The 26735-nt window shown below is 41.3% G+C and overlaps 1 pseudogene; it reads right to left on the bottom strand.

The window, feature by feature from the left end:
* Positions 1–3935: 3935 nt before the first annotated feature.
* LOC149212362 (uncharacterized) lies at positions 3936–8596 on the bottom strand (annotated as a pseudogene).
* Between the last annotated feature and the right edge of the window lie 18139 nt (positions 8597–26735).

Raw genomic sequence — 26735 nt, 5'->3', positions numbered from 1 at the left:
GAGAAATGTATTTTCATTGGATACAGTGAAGAATCCAAAGCTTACAGGTTATATATCCCATCCACCAAGAAGTTTTTTGTGAGCAGAGATGTTCAATTTATTGAAGAGGAAGCTTGGGATGGAAGCATAGAGAAAACAGTTAATGTTAAAAACTGTTTGTCTCATGATGATGATGATGAGGAGTTGGCTGAAACACATCCCCAAATAGCAGCGTCAACAACAGAACTGCAAAAGACACCCTTGAGGAGAAATGAGAGTGCTTCTCCAAGCACACCACAAGGAGGAAATTCAAGTGCATCTACAAGCACTTGCACACCGAATGAAAGAGGTAAGAAATTCAGAAATTTAAGTGATATTTATGATGAAGGAATGAATTCCCTGTTTGCTTTGTATTGTAGTGTTGATGACCCTGTTCATTTCGAAGAAGCAATTAAAGATAAGAAATGGATAGAAGCTATGGATGAAGAGATGAATGCCATAGAAAAAAATAAGACATGGGATTTAGTTGATCTACCAAAAGGTAAAGAAGTCATTGGAGTTAAATGGGTCTACAAGACCAAGAGTAATGCTGAAGGCAAGATAGAAAGGCATAAGGCAAGACTTGTTGTCAAGGGATACAAGCAGCAGTATGGGAGAGATTATGAGGAGACTTTCGCACCAGTTGCAAGAATGGAAACAGTAAGAGCAGTGCTGTCCATAGCAGCACAAAACAAATGGAAAGTTTACCAAATGGACGTGAAGTCAGCATTCTTGAATGGAGTATTAATGGAAGAGGTTTACATCGAGCAACCTCTAGGCTATGAGAAGAAAGGCCAAGAGCACAAAGTCTGCAGATTGAAGAAAGCTCTTTATGGGTTGAACCAAGCACCAAGAGCGTGGTACAGTAGGATAGATTCATATCTACTGGAGAACAGATTTGAGAAGTGTGAGGGAGAACCCATTGTTTACATCAAAGAAAAGGACTGTAAAATTTTAATTGTTGTGTTATATGTTGATGATGTGATTTTTACAGGTAATGATGACTACCTCATTGAAAATTTTCAAATCAGTCATGAAAGAAGAATTTGAGATGACTGACATGGGTTTGCTGAGATACTTCTTAGGAATAGAAGTAGATCAAAATAAAAATGGAATTTTTATTTCACAGGCAAAATATGTAAATGAAGTGTTGAGCAGATTTAACATGCAGGGCAGCAAGACAGCAATCACTCCCACAGTGATGGGATTAAAACTCAGCAAAGAGGACAGCAGCAAACATTTTGACCCTAGTGTGTACAAGAGCATAGTTGGCAGCCTCATGTATTTGACTGCAACTAGGCCAGACATAATGTATGCTGTTAGTTTAATTTCCAGATTCATGGAGAAGCCAAAAGAAACACATTGGCAGGTAGCAAAGAGAATTCTGAGGTATGTTAAAGGTACAAAAAGGTATGGCATATTTTATACTGTTTCAGAATGTTCAAATTTAGTTGGATACATAGATAGTGATTGGGCTGGAAGTGTAGATGACCGGAAAAGCACATCTGGTTACATTTTTCACATAGGTTCAGGAGCCATTTCATGGGCTTCCAAGAAACAACCAATAGTGGCATTGTCTACAGCAGAAGCAGAGTATGTGGCAGCTACAGCAGCAGCATGTCAAGCGGTTTGGATGAGGAGAATGTTGAGAAGTCTATGCCAGGAGCAGGCAACAACAACAGTTATTTTTTGTGACAATAGCTCAGCTATTGCATTATCCAAGAACTCTGTATTCCACAAGAGAACAAAACACATAGACACAAAGTTTCACTACATCAGAGAATTGGTGAACAATGGAGAAATCATTTTACAACATTGCAGGACTCAGGAACAGGTTGCAGATATTCTGACAAAGCCATTGGATTAGAAAAGTTTTGAGTTTTTAAGGAAACTTCTGGGTATGACTGATAACCCAGTAGTTGAAATTAAAGGGGAGTGTTGAAATTATAATTTCAACTGCAGTGAACAGAACAGCAGCAGCTACTTTATTCATTTGTCGTGATCCGACGCCCCACATTTTCTTCCGATCTTTTATGTCACCGCCATTACCATCTTTTCACTCTTTAATTATTTTTGTGTTTCCCAAAGGATGAAGATCAGATACAACATTACATCATTACTTCTCAACAACCATATTAATGAGCAGAACGAATGAAAGAGAAAAGAACCAGCCTCGAGCCGACGTAGCATTTATCAACCATAGATTTCATCACCACCGACTCAAAAATACAGCAAAAGATCAGATCTGTTCATTATGAACAACAGAAACTTTATCAACAAGTTAAAGCGGTGAAGACCCTTTCCCACACTATAAATAGAAACAGAAACAGAAGTAGAATATAGAGAGGAAATAGGTTGAAAGTCCTTTTGTAACACACAGCAGTGTAGAACAGGAGAGTTTTTTTTATATTGCACAACAGTGCTGAAATTTTCTGAGATAGTTGTTTTGTGGCACTGAAGCGTTCCTCTTGTAATCCCTCTATCAAGAGGAAGATGCTCTTTAGCATAATATTTTGTGAAGATCCCTCTACGTGAGGAAGACTTAGTTTTATCTGTTGGTTTATTTTCATAAATAGAAATTTCTTTCTGTGCGTTGCTGTTACACCAAAAGTTATTTTGTCAAAGATTTCATGTTGCTGTTACACCGTAAGTCGAAAAATACTTGACGTCAAAAATCACGTTGTTGTTACACCGTAAGTCGAAAAATACTTGACGTCAAAAATCACGTTGCTGCAACACCACGAACAGCGTTGCTGCAACACCACGAACAACAACTGAAAAAAAACTGTGTTGCTGCAACACCGTTTCCAGAGAACGAATTTTTCTGTTTTTCTGAGTTAAAAATAGAGTATTTTTCTGTGTCAAAAACAGAGTATTATTTTGATCAGTTTTTTATCCTGAGGCAAAGTAGAGTATTATTTTATGCTCTGTTCTTGTGTTTTTGAATTATCAGAAAACAGAGTATTGCTCTCTGTTCATATTTTTGTTGTTTCGGAATTTATTAGAAAATTCTGGACAGTGGAAACAGAGGATTTTTCCACTGTATTTTGTTTGGAATAACCAGAAATTCCCGACAGGTTATTGTTTGATGAGAAACGTAATGAATATTAATATTTCAACTTTCAAGTGAGTTAAAATTCCAGTAGCATTAATTGATACAAACACCATCAATATTTGAACTTTAAGCAGAGCTCCATGGATGTAGCAGACACCATTATTACTGTTGCAGACAATTTAACAATCTTATCATATAAAAATGTAGTAAAATGTGCCATGTTTTAAAAGTAGTGTCTATCTTTATATTATTATAAATAATAGTAATTCAGCTGCAAGCGAACTGTAAACCTGTTACATAGGGTTCCCATCTACCACCCATATTTCATAACAAAATTGAACAAGTCATAGAATGTCCCTAAGTTTATTTAGAAAACCACATAAAATTGTCAGTACACAAAAGAAGCTTACAAAATAATTTCTACATTCAGCGTGCTTTATCAATGCTTACATTTTCGGTACTACTATAACTGAAACCAAACAGCCAACACAAATTTTATCACAAATTTTATTACCTTTCTGCATGCTTAAGGTACAAACAACTTCAATGTTGGAATAGTGTGCCATCTGAAAACTAACATGTATAAGGTTTTAAACACATTTGCTTCGACTTCGAAAAGATGCACCATATATACGTATCTCATGGTACAAACTGTGAGTAACTAAAAAGTGCAAAATCACATACATTGCTCACGGGGCCAAACATATTTATAAAACTACTTGCAGACAAGCCTAAAACCGAACAGTCAGAAGTTGAAACGCAGACCATATTTGCAAATTTAACTGTAATATCTTCTTTAACAAGATGAATGAAATTTGACATCACCTGTTCTCTCGTTAGAATGGACTCTTCTTTGATTGCTTGATATGTTACATGGGCATGTACATTGTGAAGAATCGTTTGGCATTAAATAGACCAATCAATGTTCATGTATTCTATTTTCTAATTGCACTTAAGTTGAACCAGAAAAGAAAATAATAAAGAAAAAGGAGAAAATTCCAAAGATCAAATCGAAATTTTCTAAAGGTGACAAAGGAGAGGGCATCCTGGGATACAATACATCATGCACCTCATCTTCATACATAATCCGATTGTATGCAATATGTCACTCTTTTCCTGTTGATGACTGACTGCTTTTGGTTTTCACCGAATCCTCATTTCCATGGCTGCTAGAAGAGGCATCGTGAACACAATGACAAAGCGACAGCCCCCTAACACAAACCTTCTCCAAAAGTTAGTGACCCACACGAACAGAGCTATCATCACTTGGTGAGCTCTTTCCTTTTCTGACTTCAGATGACACCTCCTGTAAGTTCTAGAAAAAGTGAATTCATAAAAAAATCAGGTTCAAGCTGAAATCTTTGATTAGTTAAATGACTTCAATAATACATCCATATAGTCCTATTATTTCACCTGCATCTGCTCCTGCTCCTCGGAAGCATAATAGGAGTGGTTAGATTGACGATGAGGGGCTTCTGGCATTGAACCCGGAGTCTTTAGTTGCAAAACAATATGGTTAGCATCCATGTGGTCAGTTCTGCTACCAGAATGATTTGAAGATGACCTGGGCCCATTGTTTATTCGATGACCATTTGATATATCACTTGCCGTTGACTTGCCTTCTTGTTGAGATTCAAGATTTTCACCAGAAGCTTGAGTTGATATTGTTGCACCAATAGACTGAGATGTACCAGTTGTGCTCTAAGGTCGATTCCCTGGATGTTGCTGTAAGTGTACAAGGTAGCCTGGCAGAGGTTGTACAGATGAAGGATACTGTGCTGATGGTCTTTCAACGTGAGTGTGTGAATTTATTGGAGAAGAATATAGTGGAAATGCTAGATATGGATTACTTCCATCAGTGCTCCTATTTCCAAAGAATGGATATGTCTGAAAAGAGGGGTGCATGGGAATAGTCCTGGAGGAACGGGAACATGAACAAAAGGAGGTGCCTTGAGAGGAGCCTGTGCATGACCTTGCAGTGGGGTAGGGTGTGAATCAGGAACTGTAGTTGATCCTGGATGGGGAACTGGCACAGAGTATGGGAAAGGGGGTGCCCCCATCATCATTGTCGGATCCATAGCTGTCCATGAGAACATTGCTTGTACACGTTGTTCATATTGACTTTGCAACTGATCAATTTCTGCCTTCAATGTAGCTTTCTCTTCTCTAAGTTCATTCTTCTCCTGTGCAAGCTGCTCGTTGAGTCAATGCAAAACACACGCCAAAAAGATTAACACCAGACACAAAGAATCACACTTATCTGGAAAAACTGACTTGACCATGTAAATGCTCTCAGCCACAAGCTTAAGTTATAGGTATAAAGACATGAAAGTTACATCACGAGATTCTTCTGCCAGAGACGTTTGATCTTTCTCCAAGCGTTTTACTTCAGCAGTCAACTCCTTCAACATCTGAATGGTATCTCCAAGAATCGTTGCCTTGTCATTTTTAGGCCGATCAGGATCTGAATCTTGAAAAATAGACTATTCAGAACAAAATCCTAATAGGACTAAAAAGGAGAATACTTAAAAAACCAATCATTTATTTTCCATGAATCTTTAAATGCTTATGCATTATATGTAATCAAATGGTGAGAGGCTTAAGCATGGCTGGCATTGCATAAAAAACTTATAAGATCTTAAATATAGGATACAACTTTTCCTATTTCAGCCATACCTACTTAAAAAGTTCTTCAGGAAATGTCGTTACAGAAAATAAGCATTCTACAATAACCCCCTATCCAATTAACCAAAACCATTTCTTTTCACTGTAATGATTTGTTTTCATACAGTGATAGATATATAATATAGTGTTCAGCTTCAATTCGTAAACATCTCTGAGATTAAATGATAGGAAGTTTCTCTGGCTCTCAACAGATATACTCAAAACACAGGAAGAAAAAAATGAAAGATGAGGACGAACACTGATCATTCAGCTTAGAAATCCAAACTTTCTATTATAACAAGGGAGTATATGAGGCATCTCCAATCTACTATAATCTCAATCAAAACAAATCCAAAATCAACATAAAAGTGTAAATCAGAGATGTCCTAAACAATACAATTGAGGAGCTGATAAAGACTGTTAGTGCTCTCCAATTATAAAATATGAAAGAGGTTACCTAGAGGTTCCAAATTCATAGGGGTCTTCCTGCCATTCGGGTTTTCCTCCTCTAACGGCTAGTTGACTTGACCATTAATAAATAATAAACTTGACTTCACCACCTTTTGGCTTGATCTCCAATGCCTTCGTGAATTTGATGATTCTGCCACCTAGGTTTGTTGTAACCTGCCTTGATTTCACCTGGGTCTTGCACCAGTTTTCCATATCATTTCCTGTGTTGCCACATCATCAATACATCTGCTACATCATCATGCCCCTGTGCTAGATCTCTAACACCCCGAGGAACCTGGAAAATATGATACATGGGTTTTGTTCCTCTTTTCGTATAGACCACTTTTCACATAATGCATGTCTAAAACTATTCAACGTTGACCCTATTTTGCCACCTGGAAACCTGCAGTAACTATTGACCAACTTTGACCAGTTGTAACTTGACAATGCCTTCACTATTTCGAAAATTTTCTGCATGGCATGTCATTTTCTCATCAAGCCGAAAATTTAACATGAGTTGTCTCAAAAACATGAAAAATAACTCTGTGACACTGTAATGTTGAAAAACCTCTGAGGGATATTGCACCAAGGCCAAGGCCACATACAGACTCAATAGACACATAGCCATGCAATAAGACATACATGCACCCTGCCGCAAGCTGGACTGGCCTATACACTAGTGATCATCCCTCCCTATATAAGTAGACTCCTCTAAAACCATGAGTCCTCATGTAATCCCATCCAAGGACCTCTGATCCTTTCTAAGACGAATGGAGTCGGATATGAACCCAAAGGGACCGGCCATGGTCCGACCAAACATAAGCTCTAGGATACCGCCTCACATGGTTGTTAAAAGGATTTTGACTTGTGAATTTGGGCTTACAATGCGGCGAAATGTGCTGCAAAAATATGTGTACCCTTACTGACATGGCGGGTAACAGATCACTTATCATTGGTAGTACTAAACTTGAAAAAGAAAAGTGAGATATCATGCTTGCAAGAGCCCATCTAGCCCCATGTTTTTAATCATTTACTCTAAAATGATTAAAAGTAACCTGCAATAGCTCTTTCATTCCATTCTTCAAATTTCATAGAGGAATGTGCGGATAACTTGTCAAATTTCAGTCATGTCTTATACAACAAATAATCATTCAAATGATCCCTAAACCTTCTTCAACTAGTCTTCAGAATCAAATGTATATCATGGCAGACCCATGAAAAATGATAAAGATAAAAGACTCTATTTCATCGAACAACCACTTCATTAAAAAAACACTAAGCCAAAGACAGACTCCAATTATAAATTGTACCCTCTTCCATAAGTAGTTAGAGATAGAGCACCACCCCAATAGGGAGGTTAAGTAATCATTGATCACAAGTGAAATTACAGCACAATAGAGAAGCCCATCTGGCAAATGCCAAAGAAGGTTCACTAATTCTGGCATCACAAACACCTCAAACAACTACAGAATTTTTTTTTCCTTAAATATAATAGTTACTCAGTACGAGAAAGATATTTTTCAACCTGATTCATAACACTCTATTACCTTTGGCAAATCATGATATCACATGAGAACCAGAATGTTGATATATTGCCATCTGAGTTGTGTCCAATGCTCTCCTATGCTTTAATCAAAGGGAAATTTATCCTCGACCGTCTTCATTTATATGTTATCATCCATAGAGCAACAAGTTAGCTGATTTCTTTGGCATTTAAACATTGGGCTTTAACTTATAGGAGTTCTTTCTACATCATTTGTTCCTCGCTCCCCAATTTCCTAACCTTCTTTCAATCACAAGAAGCCATCGAGAGCTTTCTCTACAATCTGCCAAAATACTAGAGTTCTCTAAATCAATTACACTCAGAATGTACACATGCACTTGTATTCCTAATTTTCAAATGAAGCTTTAAACAAGACACTTCAGCCAACAGTAACTTAAAGAATTGCGAGTTTAAATGGCCTGTCAAATCATTCACAAACCCAGATTGTGTATGCCACCCATTTTGTATGGTTTGTAGTCCTGCAAATTGTTGCAGGCCAAGAGAAACTGACCATATCAATAATCACTTAGGTGGCTTGGTCCAAATTACAATAAAAATTTGGCAAATTTCCCAAACTGTGTGATTCCCTGAGTTCCATAATTCTTATTATATAAAGAGAACATAAAAGGAAATGATCACTTCTAGCAGAAAAAATAAATCAATGTCTGTTCATATTGAATATGGCATTTACCGAACAGCATAACTCCAAATAGAGAACACAAGCAGAGTAAAACTTGTACACAACGACCAGCCTCCGCATCTTCTGCTCGTCTGTTATACAAGATCACAATGTTTTGTTGACGTGCCTTGTTCCCCTCTGCCAATGGGGGTACATAGATTTTTTCCAATGCATCATTCACCAGCATTGTAAGCGCAAGGTCACAAGTCAAAGCAATATAAAAACCATGTGAGGCCCTGTATTAGTTCTCCTAGACCTGTGTCTTGTCAGTTTGAGTCTGTACCTATCTTGTTTGGTTAGACCATGCCCTATACCTTGAAAGCTTCAACTAGGAGATCTCGTCCCTGATTAGAATGGAGGACCTGGGTAGGCTTCTCATGCGGACTCATGGTTTTAGGTGACCCTGCATTTGTACGGGTGATCATTGATGTATGGACTAGTCCAGCCGACATCAAGGTGCACCTATGTCATTCCATATGGTTAGTGTCTATAGATTTTATATGTGACCTTTGCTTTGGTGCGATATTACTCATGAAATATATGATTTTTGGTGCAATATAGCAGTCTCTTGTGACAACATTAACATTTCCCGAGGTACTTCAAGATTCCCAATGCAAAAATGGTCCAAGTGGTCAAAAAGTCAACCTAGTCTCATATTATAGAGCGTGATGAGAGGATTCCATGTCACGAAGTTTTATCAATCTAAGCATATGGTGGCTAGTTATAGCTTGATCAAGCTTGGTCAACAATACAGGGAAAGTTTCCAATGGGGGTTTTCAAGTAGACCATTTGATTGTTTGTGACATGCATGACATCAAAAGTGGTCTACTCAATGAGAGGAACAAAACCCCATCTTTCAGATTTTGCAAATCCTCAAAGGCAATAGAGATCATCCACTTCAGAGTGATGATGTGGCAGAATTTCGAGGACGCTTAACAGGGGCAAAACTTGACAGAATTTGATGTATATTATGTCAAAATTGGTCTATAGGATAAGAGGAACAAAACCCATGTCTCAATTTCTCCAAATTCCCAAGGTTGTTAGAGCTTCAGCATGGCATGATGACATGGTAGGCATGTGATGACGTGGCAATGTTGGGCAAGATATGAAGATTTCGAGAGATACCCAATTCCGATCCTAGCCAGTTTCAACATACCCAAGTTTTGGAATAGTCAAAAAGTCAAGGACGTTGGAGATACAACTTCCATGTGGCTAAGTCAAAATATTAGAAGGAAAAGTCAAGTCAAAAATAGTGGTTGGTGAAGTCAACTAGCCATTGGAGACCCAATTGACCAATCAGTTGAGTAATGGACCATGAGCAAAGGGAATTTTGAGCTAAATTGTGAAAAATTGTCCAAGTTGACACCTTAGTGGGTGAAGTAAAAAATAAATTATAGTATTTTATGAATTAATTTATTAAGTCTCCAACATGTAAATGACTAGTAAATTTATTATCGAGGAAGAGTCAAACTAGCCATTATAATTTTTTTCTATAAAAATCTAGCCTCTCTTCATTTGTAAATTGTTGTTGTTCACTTGATACAAATGCTATACAACAAAAAGAACTCATCTATTTTGCAAACTCTTGTACACTTGTATAATTGTGGAGTGGTCTCCTTTAATGTTATTTTTCTTGCTATTACTATTGGAAATTATTTTTATCTAATTCCATCTTGCTAATAATTAAATATATCGCAAGATTAATGTCCTTTGCCATTGAAGAGCTAATATGCTACATGGAAGCAAGCAACTAAGGTTCCCCACTTGTTTGTTTTGGTTTTGTAGGTGAATCAATCTGCAAGTTTTAAACTACTTTAAAAAGGGGCTTTACTAAATCAAGATTTCGGATTTGTCCACACATAGAACACAAAGGTTGGAGGTGCCACAAAGAGGGGGTCGCTCCTAAGGAAGACTGAAAGTTGCAGGGTCAATTGAGATACAGTGGGGGCTATTTCTGAAAGGACTAGAAGCAGGCATGGTGACTTGAGAGGGGCATCTACTTCACACTCTACCAAAGGGTGAGTCTCCAAGGCACAAGTATAACTTCAACAACCAAAAATCTCAAACTCTCCTTTTTACTTTCTACAATTAGGGTAGGATTTACTTGCCAGCTTTTACTTTCATCAATTCACAACAAATTATTTATTGGGAAAAATTAGTTTAATTGTTAGACCTAACCCCCATTTTGATACGAGTTCCTATTTCTTTCATTTTACACTTGTATCTAGCCTAATGGTTTCAGACCTGCAGGTTCAAAGGTCTTTTTTCCTATTGAACCTGCATTTTCAGCCACCAAAAACAAGTTCTACAAACATATAGGTGAGTTTACTACATTGCAACTTGATGTTTTCGGATCTAAATTAATTTATAGTCACATTTTTCATGTTAGAGTTGAATTTCCTTCATTTCCCAGCTATTTAAATAAAAAATTAATTTTATGGAAATTTTTGAGTTAATAAACATAACCCAAAAATCTGAAAATCAATTCCCAACTAGTTGGAAATTGCATTTTCAGGGAGGCCCCAAAGCCTCTGAGATCACCCTCAATCCATTCCATACTTTCGGTAACTCCCTAGAGGTGTTTTTCACATAGTGGATTGGCTAATTAAACAATATAGGTTGTTGTCCCTATGTTTTTAGGCAGGTATCACAGTCTGATAGGAAGTTATTTCACCCGTAGATCCTTAACCAAGCATTAGAACTGATAAATAATTGTATATTTGCTTAGAATAAATTTAATAGACCAAAATCCATAGGTAACATTCCATATCTTTGAGTTGTTTTGGCTACTAACATTTGTTGTTAGAAATATGCATTGTTTTTAGCATTGTTTTTATGCAAGACAACAAACAAATAAAGAACACCTACAGCCAATTGACTCCATATAACGTACTAGGCATAAACTAGAGTTGCTAGGGTATATTTAGGGACTTCTCCCTTGGTTGTTTAGGGGGTGTTGAACCTAAATAGCAGGGGTTTGAGCTGAGGTGACAGTGGGTCCTTGCCCTATGTGTGCCCATTTAACAAGGCTGCGAAGACCTTAGCGGCCCTGCTAAGATCAGTAATAAACTTGTTACAACAAAATCTAGCACCTTGGTGTAAAGCATCGATAGGTGACTAAGAGAATATGTGCTACAACAAAATCTAGCACCTTGGTGTAAAGCATCGATAGGTGACTAAGAGAATATGTGCTACAACAAAATCTAGCACCTTGGTGTAAAGCATCGATAGGTGACTAAGAGAATATGTGCAACTATGGAACTTTCAGCATAGTCACCTTAATTCCCCTTATTTTAGTGAAGGGCACACTCCAACAGAAGGGAGGCTTCCCTAGTAGATCTTGGGAATCAAATAATCTCGTCAAACTAAGCTAAGTGTTCCCTAAGGGTTCTACAACTATTTTCCACCAAAGAATAAGATTTGGAAATTAGGGTTTGAGGTGGATTTGAATTTCCTTTGATTTCAAAGAGTCCTATTCTCCTAAAGGTTTAGGTCAACTAATGAAAGTTTAAAGGTGGTCCCACAAGACACATAATCAAGAAATCACACTTTGCTTAAGAAAACTGACATGAAAAATTAGAAAATACTATATTAAAGTAAAAATTGAGGGCGAACAATAAGAGTAAACAAAAGAAATAATTTGAGTAATTTTATGTGGTTTAAATAACATATAATAGTACTTAAACCCCTAGACATCAGCCCTAATTTATGGCTAGAAAATACAATTAAAATTATACTTTTACCTTTCCAACATATTCTAAAGAGTGTCTAACCATAGGACATTAATATCTAAGTCAATAAATACAATTTTGCCACAACTAAACCCTAATTTACCCTAGAACAAAAGAAAAATGAATTATACAGAGTTAAATGATTAACACGAAAGATAAATAGCGCCTTTCCCAATCTAGTGCTAATGGAATTTAGGACTATAGGGGTAACAACCCCTAGAACAAAAAAATGGATGTGGGTTCAAAGAAACCAAGGGAGACTAACTTGTGTCTCTTAATCCTCTAACCCTAGCATCATTCTATTTTCTTGGATAAGGGAGGTAACTTAACTTAGGTCACCTCAAGAAAACTTCATGAAAAACCTTGTTCAAGGAGAACTTAGAGATAAAAAAATACCAACAAAACTATGATGAATATCTAATAACCTTTATCCATCAACAATAAACAAGATTAGAAGAGATAACTCACATTGAATAGCACATGTCATCAAATTTCATCAATAATCATCCATGAAAAGAAAAACCATCCACATCACAAGACCTCCCAAGAGAAAAGTCATTCAACTAGTGCTCCATAGCAAATTCAGAGAGAAAAGAGAAGCATGAGAGAAGAGGTATCTCCATGTGTGCAATGATCCAAATGAAGGGTAGCACTTCCCTATTTATACTAGTGAAATCAAGTGCTTTACCATTTTAAGGCTAAACATTCATTAAAGCCCCTGAAATAACGAAAATCCATGATACGAGGTGGATAGGTCATTAAGCCAACCCCTATAATAGCCTCTAAGATAATAATACAATTATAAAACATAAAAAATTCCCTCAAGAGAGTCACATGTGTGAGTGTAGACACTTCAAGAGGGTGACATCATCTCCAAAAGGCATGTCTCTCCCCAAAAGGTGCAATGAATCATCATAGAGGCATGTTTCCCCACCACAAGTTCATGCTTCATCAAGAAAAGGTGCATCCTCAAGGCTAATTTCATCCATCCAAGCCACCACATCATGCATAAGGTGCTACATCAAGCTCATGTGTAACACCCTAACCCCAAGTGGCAACATCCAAGGTCCAAGGGATGGAGGAGAATCTCCAGAGGTGTGTCGGGTCACCATCAAGCCCAACATTTGTTAGATTATGTAGCATCAGAGGTGTTCTAGTCTTGAAACTTTGTTGAAAGGCTAAAACATATGAGCTCTCCATAACCCAGAAATCGTTTATGGAAATTCCACCTAGAAGTACCTCAATTAGATTATTAGCCTATTTTTAATTATTTCCTAAGTCTAAACTTAGGAAAAGGGGTTAATTAATCAATATTAATTGAGATAAGGTGTGATTCATCTAGAAATTCACACAGATCAACTCTAATATGATCTTGGCCCTTGATTAAGTTTTAATCTTGTTCATTGGAGCTCTAACAAAGGATTATATGAAGAAGTCGATGGGTAGATGGAGAACACACTTGTGAGAACCACAGAGAGTTTGATTTCCTTGAAGAGTTTAATTTTCCAGAGAACCAACAATGTTGGAAGAGTTCGAGCTTCAGTAGGGAAGCAGAGACTTAGAGGGGCAGGGACAGTGAGGCTGGAGGAAGCTTTCCAGATCAGGTGAAGTACATTGCAGAGAGGTATAAGAACGATAATGATGCTGACACAGGGACTGTGCAGAAGCCTCTAAGAGGCAATTCAATTTTGTTGGGGAGAAGCCGAGTTTCAGTTCCAAAGGCCGAAAAGACGTTCCAGAGGCCAAGAGAGACATTTTCCTAGTCAGCAGCAAACTAGACAGCTTAAGGAGCAACTCATTTAGGCCGAGCGTAGAAAGGATTGCGTGTTGGAATTTCTAAGTCTAACCCGTTAGAAACCCTTCATGTACTTTTTAATTTATTCCTACCTACTTGTTCTGTTAATTAACAAGTTATTTACCATGTAAATACTGGAAATAAATACAAGTACATGCTCAACACATTACAGATCATCAACTAAAGGAAACAAAACAAGCACACAAGCGACATCGTTGTTTTTGGACCAATGTCCCCGAAAAAACCCAATACGGGAAAACCAGTGCAACTATCTGAGGGTTTTATTATTATGCAGTTTTTGAATACAATCTAGTTCCGAAACTGACTCACCCAACAGAGAATAATCTCTACATTAGTACCTCTCCATCGAAGATAGATGCTGTGGCTGAAACCCCAGATAAACACTTCGGCAGCTCCTCAGCTCCAAAATGCCCCATGAAACACCCCAGCGTTAGCCCTTAGGGATTGCGTTAGCCTCTTTTGCCCTCTGCATTAGCTTTCCCGGCAATTTCGGCTTTTGCCCTCTACATCAGCTTTATCGGCTGTTCTGGCAATTTCAGTTGTTCCCGACAGTTCCGGCTTCTGCCCTTTGCATAAGCTTTCCCAACAGTTCTCGTAGTTCCCGACAATTCCGACTATTCCCAGCAGTTCTAGCTTCTGCCCTTTTTGTCAGCTTTCCCGGTTGTTCTGGTTGTTCCCGACAGTTCCGACTTCTGCCCTCTACGTCAGCTTTCCCGGCTGTTCTGGAAATTCCAGATGTTCCCACCAATTCCGGCTTTTGCCCTCTGCTTCTTGTTCTCCAAGTGACCCTCAAGCCTCCTCTTATACTTTTCTCGTTGACAAATCAATGACCAAGATTAAGTCCCTAATCAATGGCTAAGATCAGATCTGGCTTGATCCATGACTTTTGGACCATTCTAACACAGTTTTATATTAATTCACATTAATATTTTTATTTTCCCTAAGTTTAGACTTAGGGACTCCATTAAAAATATTAATTATTTTAATATCTCCCAAATTGTTTAGAATCTGCCCAAACCCTTTATAGGTATTGGAGACCTCATGTGCCTTAGCCTCTCCACCAAATTTCATGGCTAGAGCACATCTGATGCTACCCCAAATAAACACTCCCTCTTAGCAAGGACTGTGCTCTAGCAATACTCCTCACTGAGTATTACTCTGATCATCGAGGATCAGTCCCTAATGCTAGGCTTGTTGCCCATCATCTACATTGTTGTATCTTTTACTGCCACCCATGGCTCTGCCACTGCCATTTCTACATCTGTATGTGCTGCTGCCCATGGCCCTACCACTACCACTGTCCCATCTACACTACATCCCCTCTCATCATGTTTCATCGTGCTACCCATAACATCGCCATTTCTAATTGACTACGACTCAGTTACTGAGAAGTAAGTAACTGATCTCCCAACTCTGACATCTTTGTCAGGCTAGAGACACTCCCGATGCTGAAGCTCCCTCTGTCACTGACAAGTGATCCCTCTTTGACCTCTGCGTTGCTGTAACAACTCCCTGCATCTCACATCGTTGCACACCTCTTTGTTCCATCTTGCACTAATGCAACACTCGCATGCCTCTCACATTTTTGTAGCCTGCTAGCATCGCGTTTCCCTGGGAATCCTGCATTGTCACTCCCTCTACTGCTCCATCGTCATTCGTCTCTACTGACATCTGCCAATACTGCTACTCCTCATCGGGGCTCCCGTAGCAAGGTATAATCCAAGAGGTTGGGTACCTCGAGGATCCTGCCCCTCATCGCCTGTAGTCCGCCTGACTATAGCTCGATGTCTCCCCACTTCTTCTCAAGTGGCACATGAGTACTCATGGCACAATCGTCATCCCTCAAGGCGAAGGCCTTGATACGATGTTTATCTAGAATGGACAGGATCCTGGCCTTCTAGACCACAAAGTTGGACGCTCCGTCTAACCTATCCTGATCCCTCATCCCATTCATGGCCATCTCTATACTCTTCTATGTCGACTCCTCCGAGTCTCTCTACTTCCCGCTTGGAAGTTCTTGGTTCAGCTCCTGCTAAATCTCTCTACTTCCCATCTGGAAGTTCTCTGTTTGACTCCTCCAAGTCTCTCTACGTCCTGTCTAGAAGTTCTCTTCTAGACTCCCTTTGAGTCCCAATTTCCCTCCTGGAAATCCTTCTGCCAACTGTCAAGTTGCCCCTCTCCGATCGTTTGTGCAACTGCACCACTAATCTGGATTCCTAGGCTAGAAATTTGCCTTGGCAGCAACTCCCTCCCCTTGGTCTTACCCTATTAGGTACTTTTCCAACTACAGTATCGCACCAGCTTCACTCTGCAACTTACCCACACCTCCTATACCCCAACAACTGAAGGATTGAGCCACATAGCTTCGCGCAATCTCGACACTGGCAAATCAGCTCCCCCATCCAACTGCATCAGCCCTCCCGTCCTTTGCGTGAGCCTGATTTTGCCTCGCTTAGCCTTTGTGTTGTCTTTCTCTAGCCCAGAATGATGACACAGTCCCTCTGCATCACTCCTTCCTCCGTTGCCTTCTGCAAGGATCAACTTTGTCACTCGGGACAACTGATTTCTGTTGTTGCTTCTCTACTCGGCTGATGTCCTCGGTTCTCATGTGATTTGCAACCACACTCTAATGCCATGTTGGAATTTCTAAGTCTAAACCATTAGAAACCCTCCATGTACTTTCTGATTTATTCCTACCTACTTGTTTTGTTAATTAGGAAGTTATTTACCATGTAAATACTGGAAATAAATACAAATACATGCTCAACACATTATAGATCATCAACTGAAAGAAACAAAAAAAGCACACAAGTGACACCATTGTTTTTGGACCAATGTTCCCAGAAAAACCCAATGCAGGAAAACAGGTGCAATGATCCAGGTGGATATTGGTGGCCACCTGCCAGGTCCACCTGGACCCCCACCATTGTCTTTCTCAGCATTTTCAGTTTCCTTAATTGTAGCACAATTTACTATTTTTAGCAGTTTTTCGGGTCCTGAACTTCTGGAGCCGTTTTGAGGCCCTAAACGACGTTTTTTTGGAATTCTGGGGCAACCGAGCCCTATGTTCCCTCCCAAAGTGGTAGTACTCAGATAGATCTTTCTAACGAGCTATCGTATGCGTCAAACGGAGATCGTATGCCAAAGTTACGACCCCGGGAAATTGATGTACCAATTTACCCAAACGGGGCCCACAATTTGGCGTTTCATCTTCTAGGGTTAGGTTTCGGTATGTGAAGGGTTTTCCATTGTTTCTCAACAATAAATAGGCCTTCGAGCCTCATTGTAATACAGTTCAGAACAGTTCAGAGGCATGTAGCCATCACATCTCTTCTCAGAGATAAGCTACCATCGCCCTAGCTAGTTTATTGCCATTTCTGTTTGTAAGCATATGTCAGTATTTTCCATTAATGAAATGAAGTATTATTTCCGCTGCATCTTTGTGTATATGGTTATCTCTGTAATTTTTTGCGTTCCTGTTTAAATCTGGATCAGTAAGGAGTTAGGGCTTGAACTGGTTGAACCTTTGCAAGACCAGCCTCGCAAATCCCGACGGCCTCCCATGGCGGACGAGAAGAAAGACGAGGGGGCAGGAGATCCCATCAAAATCTTGCTCGAAGAAGCGCTCGAGCGACAACGGAACGCGATGATGGACAGCTTTGCGCAGATCCTTCAGCGGCTACCCAGAAGCGGCGCATCGGCTTCCAGCAGCTCCTCTGGAAACGCCACACCCTTTAAGGTACAAGTTAATTTTGAAATCCCCATATTCGAGGGTCAGATAGACGCCGATGCCGTAGATAAATGGTTAAATCTGCTAGAGGGTTATTTTTCTGTTCATGAATTTTCGAGTCGGGAAAAGATTGTTTTTGCTCTTCTCAAAGCAGCCCCCCACGTCAAGGACTGGTGGGAAACCTACTGCGAGCAGAAGGATGAAAGTACTGGCTCACTATTTTCAGCCGCACCCACCTGGGATTCGTTCCGGGATGCCATCAAGGAGCAGTACTACCCTGTCGGAAGCTATGAGGATGAATACATAAAGTGGACCACGCTGCGGCAGGGAAGGGACCAAGATGTGCCGGAGTTCACCAATCTTTTCCATACCCTTCGCACAAAGTTGGGTATCAAGGATTCGGAGCAACATTTGATACTCAAATACCGTGGCTGCCTGCACAAGTACATCCAGGAAGAAATACAGTTCCTAAACATCCCCTCGCTCGGCGCAGCATACCGGTATGCCGTCAAAGTCGAGCAGAAGTTTAAACAAAAGAAGCGAGACTTTGGATCTGCGAATCCAAAGCAGGGGAAAGGTGCCCCTAAACCACAGAACAAAGGACAAAGCCAAGGCGGGACAGCCCAAGACAACCAGCTGAAGCTGCAAGCAAAGAGCAACGCCGCGAAGCCGAGAAAGGACACTGGAAAATGGTGCGAGTTCCATAAGAGCTCCACTCACAACACAAGTGAGTGTCGGGCCAAACAGTCACTGGTGGCTGAGCTAAAGGTTTCAGAATCAGATGCATGTTCCGACTCTGAGTCAGAACCCGATAAGGGGTATGAAAAAGGGAAGCAGATCATTGATGCGGATCCCAGCGCCACTGTTGCTACCGCAAAGATCCAGAAAAATGAACCCGAAGATCCAGAGGAGGAGGAGCGTCTCTTCCACTCCCAGATGTGGGTCAAGGGCTCCCCGATACAGTTCATTGTTGATAGCGGGAGTCAAAAGAACCTCATTTCGGCAGAGGTCGTGAAGCGGTTGGGCTTACCGACCACAGCACATCCACAACCATACACCATTGGGTGGCTTTACCAAGGGCGAGATCTTCGCGTGAGCCAGCAGTGTCGCCTTCCATACAACATCAAGCCCTTCACGGATGAGGTATTGTGTGACATTGCTCCCCTTGAAGTTTGTGATGTATTACTAGGACAACCATACTTGTGGAAGCGACATGCTGTGTATGAATCAAGGCCCCGTGCTGTTATTATTACATTGGGAAATAAGTTGTTCAGGATACCAGAGGTACCACCACCTGCCGCCATCTCTTTGATTACTGCAAAACAATGCAGTAAGATCATTTCCAAAACCAGGAAATTTGTTTTCCTGATGATACGCCCTCAAGGGAAGAAGAAGACAGTGGCCGCGGCCTCCAAACGAGGTCCCTCTGCACGGCAGCTACAAATGGACAAGATTGTGGAGGAGTACAAAGACATCTTCACCTCCCCGGCAGGGGTTCCTCTGCACTGTCAAGTCAAGCACTCCATTGATCTGACCCCAGGTGCGCCGCTACCCAATGGACCAATTTATCGGCGCTCCGTTCTGGAGAACAATGAAATCAAGAGGCAGATTCAGGAGCTCCTACAGAAAGGTCACATCCGTCCGAGTTCTTCGCCCTGTGGGAGCCCGATAGTGTTGGTACAGAAGAAGGATGGGACGTGGAGACTCTGTATTGACTATCGGGCGCTGAACAAGATCACTGTCCGTAATAGGTACCCGATCCCGCGGATTGATGACCTCCTAGACCAACTAAAGGGGGCGAAATATTTCAGCAAGATCGATCTGAAGTCAGGATATCACCAGGTACCAATTGAACCCTCAGATGTGTGGAAGACTGCCTTCAAATCCAAGGAGGGCCTCTTCGAATGGTTGGTCATGCCTTTCGGATTGACGAATGCTCCTGCAACCTTTATGAGGCTAATGGATGACATCTTGCGGCCATTCACCAACTCCTTTGTAGTAGTATACTTGGATGACATTCTGATCTTCAGCCAGAGTTGGGAAGAGCACCTCCACCACATCCGACAGGTTCTCCAAACACTGCGGCAACACAAGCTATGTGCCAATTTGGAGAAATGCACTTTTGGCATGACCGAGGTCCAGTATCTGGGATACATCATTGATGAACAGGGGGTGCATGTCGATCCAGCCAAGGTCCAAGTCATTCGGGATTGGCCCTCTCCAACCACTCTAACAGAGCTCCGCAGCTTTCTAGGTCTTGCCAACTTCTACCGCAGGTTTGTGTTGGGATTTTCTCATATTTCTTGGCCCTTGAGTCAAGTCACCAAGGGCGGGGCGAAAGCAAAATTCTTTTGGTCTGAATCTCAACAGAAGGCATTCAGGGAGTTGAAGGATCGCCTCTGCACGGCACCAGTGCTCGCGTTACCAGATTTACAACAACCATTTGAGGTCGAGACAGATGCCTCTGACTATGCTATTGGGGCAGTCCTTACTCAACATGGACATCCAGTGGCATATCACAGTGAAACACTTTCAGACACAGTCCGGAAGTACCCCACTTATGATAAAGAGATGTATTCCATTGTACAGGCCTGCCGACAATGGAAGCATTACATTTTGGGGAAGGAAACGGTCATCCACACAGACCACCGACCTCTGCAATTCATACAGACCCAAGGGAAATTGCAGAATGATCGCCATCAGAAGTGGTCTACATACCTGCAACAGTTTCACTTGAATATCAAGTATAAAAAGGGCAGCACCAATAATGTTGCAGATTGCCTCAGTCGACCACCGATCATGGCGCTAACCACCGTGCTCAACTCTTGCGGGCACGAGACTTCTGATTGGCCACTTCTCTACAAAAGCGACCCAGAATTCGGCCACACATACCAGACACTCTTGGAGGGTCGGCAGGTTGCAGATTTTCACCTCCAGGATGCCCTATTATGCCACCTCGGTCACCTTTGTGTTCCTTCAAGCGAGCGTGCCAAGATGATTTGGGAAGCACACTACAGTCGGGCTGCTGGGCATTTCGGGGTCGAGAAAACAGTGGCAGTACTGCAAAACTATTTCTATTGGCCGAATCTTCGACAGGATGTTGGGAAGTACATCCGATCATGTACTGCCTGTGCCATTGCCAAACCGACCATTAAGAAGCAAGGCCTCTATACCCCGTTGCCTACCCCTAGTCGACCTTGGGAATCCATCTCCATGGATTACATGTCAGGCCTTCCTTCCACTAAGCATGGAAATGACTGTGTTTTTGTGGTCGTCGACAGGTTCTCAAAGATGGCCATTATGATGGCCTGCAAGAAGAATATCACAGCAGAAGCCACTGCTAAACTCTTCTTTGAACGAGTGTGGGTGCACTTTGGGATCCCACAGTCTATCATCTCAGATCGGGACAGTCGGTTTCTCAGCACATTTTGGTCCAGTCTCTGGTCAATGCTGGACACCAAACTCACGAAGTCCACAGCCTTCCATCCTCAAACTGATGGCCAGACAGAGGTTGTCAACAGGATGATTGTGCACATTCTGCGCATGTATAACTCAAAGCATCCACGCACATGGGACGAGAGCCTCCCCTATGTTCAGCACAGCTACAACCGAGCTCTTCACAGCTCCACTGGCCATAGCCCTTTTCAGGTGGGTTTAGGATTCCAGCCACTATGCCCCATTGATGTGGCCATGCCACTTGCAGCTACTCACATGAATTCAGCTCATGTCCAGTCCGAAACAGATAAGGCCACCAGCTTCATTGAGCGCATCCAACATATTCGCCAGCAGGTCCATGACATTCTTGAGAAATCAAATGCCAAGTACAAGCAGCGACATGATCAACACCGGGTGCCACACAAGTTTCAGGTGGGCGACAAAGTCTGGTTGCATTTGCAAAAGGAACGCCTTACTGGAGCCTATCGGAAATTGAGACCACTTCGATATGGTCCTTACACCATTACTAAGGCTATGGGAGACAATGCATTTGAGCTCAGCATTCCCCCATTCCTTGGCCTGCACCCAGTGTTCAATGTGGACCGCCTTCGGCCATACTTTCCACCATTGCTAGACACATCCGACATTGCAGAACAGCTCAAACCCACAGAATTAAATCCGATTGCATGGAACAAGCTGCAACTGATCGGATCATGGACACACAGATCAAGAACACTCGCCAACAGCATATCCAACTGTATCGAGTTGTCAAAGCAGGCCAACTCCTTCAGCAGGGCAAGTGGCTCACCAGGGAACAAGTTCAGCAGAGGTTTCCTCATCTCATGGAGGAGCTCAACGCAATGGGGACCATTGCTTCCTAAGGGGGGAGGAATGATCCAGGTGGATATTGGTGGCCACCTGCCAGGTCCACCTGGACCCCCACCATTGTCTTTCTCAGCATTTTCAGTTTCCTTAATTGTAGCACAGTTTACTATTTTTAGCAGTTTTTCGGGTCCTGAACTTCCGGAGCCGTTTTGAGGCCCTAAACGACGTTTTTTGGAATTCTGGCGCAACCGAGCGCTATGTTGCCTCCCAAAGTGGTAGTACTCGGATAGATCTTTCTAACGAGCTATCGTACGCGTCAAACGGAGATCGTATGCCAAAGTTACGACCCCGGGAAATTGATGTACCAATTTACCCAAACGGGGCCCACAATTTGGCGTTTCATCTTCTAGGGTTAGGTTTCGGTATGTGAAGGGTTTTCCATTGTTTCTCAACAATAAATAGGCCTTCAAGCCTCATTGTAATACAGTTCAGAACAGTTCAGAGGCATGTAGCCATCACATCTCTTCTCAGAGATAAGCTACCATCGCCCTAGCTAGTTTATTTCCATTTCTGTTTGTAAGCATATGTCAGTATTTTCCATTAATGAAATGAAGTATTATTTCCGCTGCATCTTTGCGTATATGGTTATCTCTGTAATTTGTTGCGTTCCTGTTTAAATCTGGATCATGCAACTATTTGAGGGTTTTATTATTATGCAGTTTCTGAATACAATTCGGGTGCCAAAACCGGCTCACCCAACAGAGAATAATCTCAACAGTAGTACCTCTCCTTCAGAGACAGATGCTCTGGCTGAAACCCCGGATAAACACTCTGGTAGCTCCTTGGCTCCAATCTGCCCCATGAAAAACCCCACCGTCAGTGTCTTCTGCGCTCTGCGTCAACTTTCCCGGCAGTTCCGGGTAGTTTCGACTTCTGTCCTCTGCGTCAGCTTTCTTAGCAGTTCCCGGTAGTTCCGGCTTCTGTCCTTTGTGTCAGCTTTCTCAGCAGTTCTGGCAGTTCCCAACAGTTCTGACTATTCCCGACAGTTCCAGCTTCTGCCCTCTACGTCAGCTTTCCCAACAATAGTAGTAGTTCCAACTTTTCCCTGCAGTTCCAGCTTCTGCTCTCTGTGTCAGCTTTCCTGGTTGTTCCGATAGTTCTTGGCAATTCTGGCAGTTCTGACTTCTACGCTCTGCTTCTATATTCACTGCCCCTCAACTACAACTCTGATCACTCTCTCAACTTCCTCAGCAAACCCTGCCCCAAAAAGTTGAAATCTTGATCAACTCGGTGTGTTCTCCAAGTGACCCTCAAGCCTCCTCTTATACTTTTCTCGTTGACAAAACAACGACCGAGATTAAATCCCTAATCAATGGCTAAGATTCGATCTGGCTTAATGCATGACTTTTGGACCATTCTAACACAGTTTTATATTAATTCACATTAATATTTTTATTTTCCCTAAGTTTAGACTTAGGGACTCCATTAAAAATATTAATTATTTTAATATCTCCGAAACTGTTTAGAATCTGTCCAAACCCTTTCTGGGTATTGGAGATCTCATGTGCCTTTGCCTCTCCACCAAATTTTGTGGCTAGAGTACATCCGATGCTACCCAAATCAACACTGCACTAGGGTGATGGAGGCTTGCACAGAAGAAATTTGGACGACTCACTTGGAGCTACAGTTAGAGCCCTTATTGCGAATGGGGTGAGGAAAATTCCTCACAATATTTTTGCCAATAATTTCTCTACAGGATTACTAGCTTTTGGCATCCAAATTGTACTCATAATTTCTCACTGATGCATAATAATAAAAACCCTCAGCCACTGTATCGGTTTTCCCAAGTTGGGTTTTTCCGGGGACAGTTGTCCAAAAATAACTGGGTTAATTTTGATGTGTGCAATATGATTTCTAAGTTTCCAACGCTATTATTTTCCACAATTTTATTTGTGAAGGTTTTAGTGTGAATTGTTAAATTAATTAACAATTAGAAAAATAGTTTCTAGTTGCTGCAATAGGATTTCAGTATTAAAATTTTCACATGGTATCAGAGCATGATTGATTAGATAGGAAGCTCAGAAGCAATCAGGTCTCGGGAGACAGATGCATCATACTGAACAAAGTTGATTCAATATTTTGGATGCTTCTTAGTTGCAGTAGTTTCAATTGCAGCAGCAACAAATGAGAGGGAGTTGCAGTGACAGAGGGTGGTATAGAGACAGGATGTTGTGACAAAGTGTGCAACACTAGAGAGGACACCTTCCTCGCTAAGAGGAAGTGTAAGTTTTTGTAGCATCGAAGGTGTTATAGTCTCGAAACTTTGAGGAGAGGCTAAAACACATGAGCTCTCCATAACCCAGAAATCATTTCTGGAAATTCCACCTAGAAGTACCTCAATTAGATAATTATCCTATTTTAAATTATTTCCAAAGTCTAAAATTAAGAAAAGAAGTTAATTAATTAGTATTAATTGATATAAGGTGTGAATCATCTAGAAACTCACATGGATCGGCTCCAATATGATCTTGGTCCTTTATTATGTTTTGATCTTGGTCGTTGGAGCTCTAACAGAGGATGACAAGAAGAAGTCGATGGGTAGATAGAGAACACACTTGTGAGAACCACAGAGAGTTTGATTTCCTTGGAGAGTTTTGTTTCCCAGAGAGCTAGCAATTTTGGAAGAGTTCTACCTTCAGTAGGGAAGTAGAGACTAAGAGGGGCAGGAACAGTGAGGCCGAAAAATGTTTTCCAGATCTAGTGAAGTACATTGCAGAGAGGGAGAAGAACCACAGTGAGGCTGACGCAAGCGATGTGCAGAAGCCTCTAAGAGGTAATTCAATTTTGTTGGGGAGAAGCCGAGTTTCAATTCCAAAGGTCGGAAAGACGTTCCAAAGGCCAGTAGAGACGTTTTTCCAATCAGCAACAAACTAGACGGCTTGAGGAGCAACTTATTCAGGGCGAGCGAAGAAGGCACTACGCTAGGGTGATGCAGGCTTGTGCAAAAGCAGTTTGCACAACTCAGTTGGCATAGTAGTCTGATGAGCCTAGGTATTGCAGCAAGAATGTTGCAACTCCCAGGGCTACCAGCTTTACTTATCAACCTGAGGTTTGTACAAAATTGGAGGTGACAGTGATATATGCACAAGTAGAAGTGAAGGTACTTCCTGTTGTCACTGCTCATCTGGCAAGAGACCCTAGGGGTTCCAAGCCAGACTTCTATAGGGTTAGAAGAAGCTTGATTTTGATGGAAGAAGAGAAAATTTATTCTAAGGGGGAGCTACTCTACTGCAGTAATGAAGGAAACAACTTGCAATGCTAACTCACACCAGACCCTAGCTAACCAATTAAATAAGTATGCTAAGTAGAATCACTAGAACAACACTAATCTAATGCTAATTATCTAAGTTACAAAAGTAAAAGCATCAAAACTAGACTAAGGGGTAAGAAAAGGAAACTAGGGTAGGTCTGTGTTTAAGTGGAAGAGCAGTTGGAGGACAAAATTGGAGAAAGAAGGACGTGAAGGAGCAACAACGCATGAGAACCATTGGATCAGGCGGGTGAAAGGTAAATGAACAACTAAGATTGGATCATAGGAGGCTTAGGTGAATAGGTGAATGAACAGGGTAATGAAGCAGATGAACGACTGAGATTATATCGCGGAGGCTGAGTCAAAAGATGGACGGATAGGACTAATCAGCTGATCAATGGTGGAGATCGGCCGAGCTGGTTGGCAATCAAGTGAAGTGACAATCATCAGATCAGGAGACAGATCGATGTTGGAGATTGGAGTGCCTAAAGGAATGTGCGGAAATGATGGAGTGGCTTTAGAGGGTGGTAAGTTGTTTATCACGCGCCCTCAAAGCTATAAGCATTTTTCCAAAATTTTACGCGATTAGCCTCCCCGGGCGACACGTAGCACAAGGAAACCGCTCTTATCGCATGCCTTCAGGCGGATAATGACTGGACATAAATCCACGTGATATGGTGCAATAGCCGTCAGATCTGTCTAGGAAGATCAACGGTGGAGACTTGACTGAGTTGGTTGGCGAGCGGGTGTGCGATAGCCGTCGGATTAGATAAGGCAGATCAACCGTTGGGATTTAAAGTGCACAAAGTCAAACGCTAAAGGCGAATTCAAGCGGTGATTGGTCAGTTTTTCTTATGAAAGGTGATCTACCAGTAAAAACCGTTTAAACATGAATTATCAGCTTCTACTAAGCGTTTTGTGCTAAAGGAGAATGAAATGGGAATGTGAGGGAGATCAAATGACAGGAAGAGAGTGAAGGAACAAGTGACCATGAAATGAATGAATGACCATGAAATGAACCAAGGAACAATGTAATGAACCAGTGACTGCGTTAAATGAAAAACTTCATGCAAAACTGAAACTTTGGGTTTTTGGGGTTGCTGTAGGGTTTCGTCCTCACGTCATGGCCCCAGAGGGAGGAGGTGAGGCCGAGACACCTGTGGACAACCTTATGGATCTTTTCTTTGCCAACCTGTGAACTGAATGAAATCATAAATGATCTACTCTACACTGCTGTAATGAGACTGCAACTATTTAAGCATATGAATAGTTAAAAAATAAACCTCTGGAATGGAAATGAACTACTTAAGCAGATAAACAGAAAACAGGAAACTATGCTTCTTAACAACACAATAAAGAGGAGCTTTGGGTACTAGGGTCGGGCCCTAACCCAAGAGCTTTAGCCCTCTGAGTTAGCTCAGTGATGGCTCAAAACAAAACTCATCTTCATTATAAAAGAACACTGTATTACATCAAAAC

Source organism: Pinus tabuliformis, chromosome 1_1, assembly GCF_031772625.1.
Source record: "Pinus tabuliformis cultivar Carrire ecotype Pingquan chromosome 1_1, CPIR1, whole genome shotgun sequence".
NCBI classification, from domain to species: Eukaryota; Viridiplantae; Streptophyta; class Pinopsida; order Pinales; family Pinaceae; genus Pinus; species Pinus tabuliformis.
The sequence above is the reverse complement of the archived record's forward strand: the minus strand, read 5'-3'. Positions and strand labels throughout refer to the sequence as shown.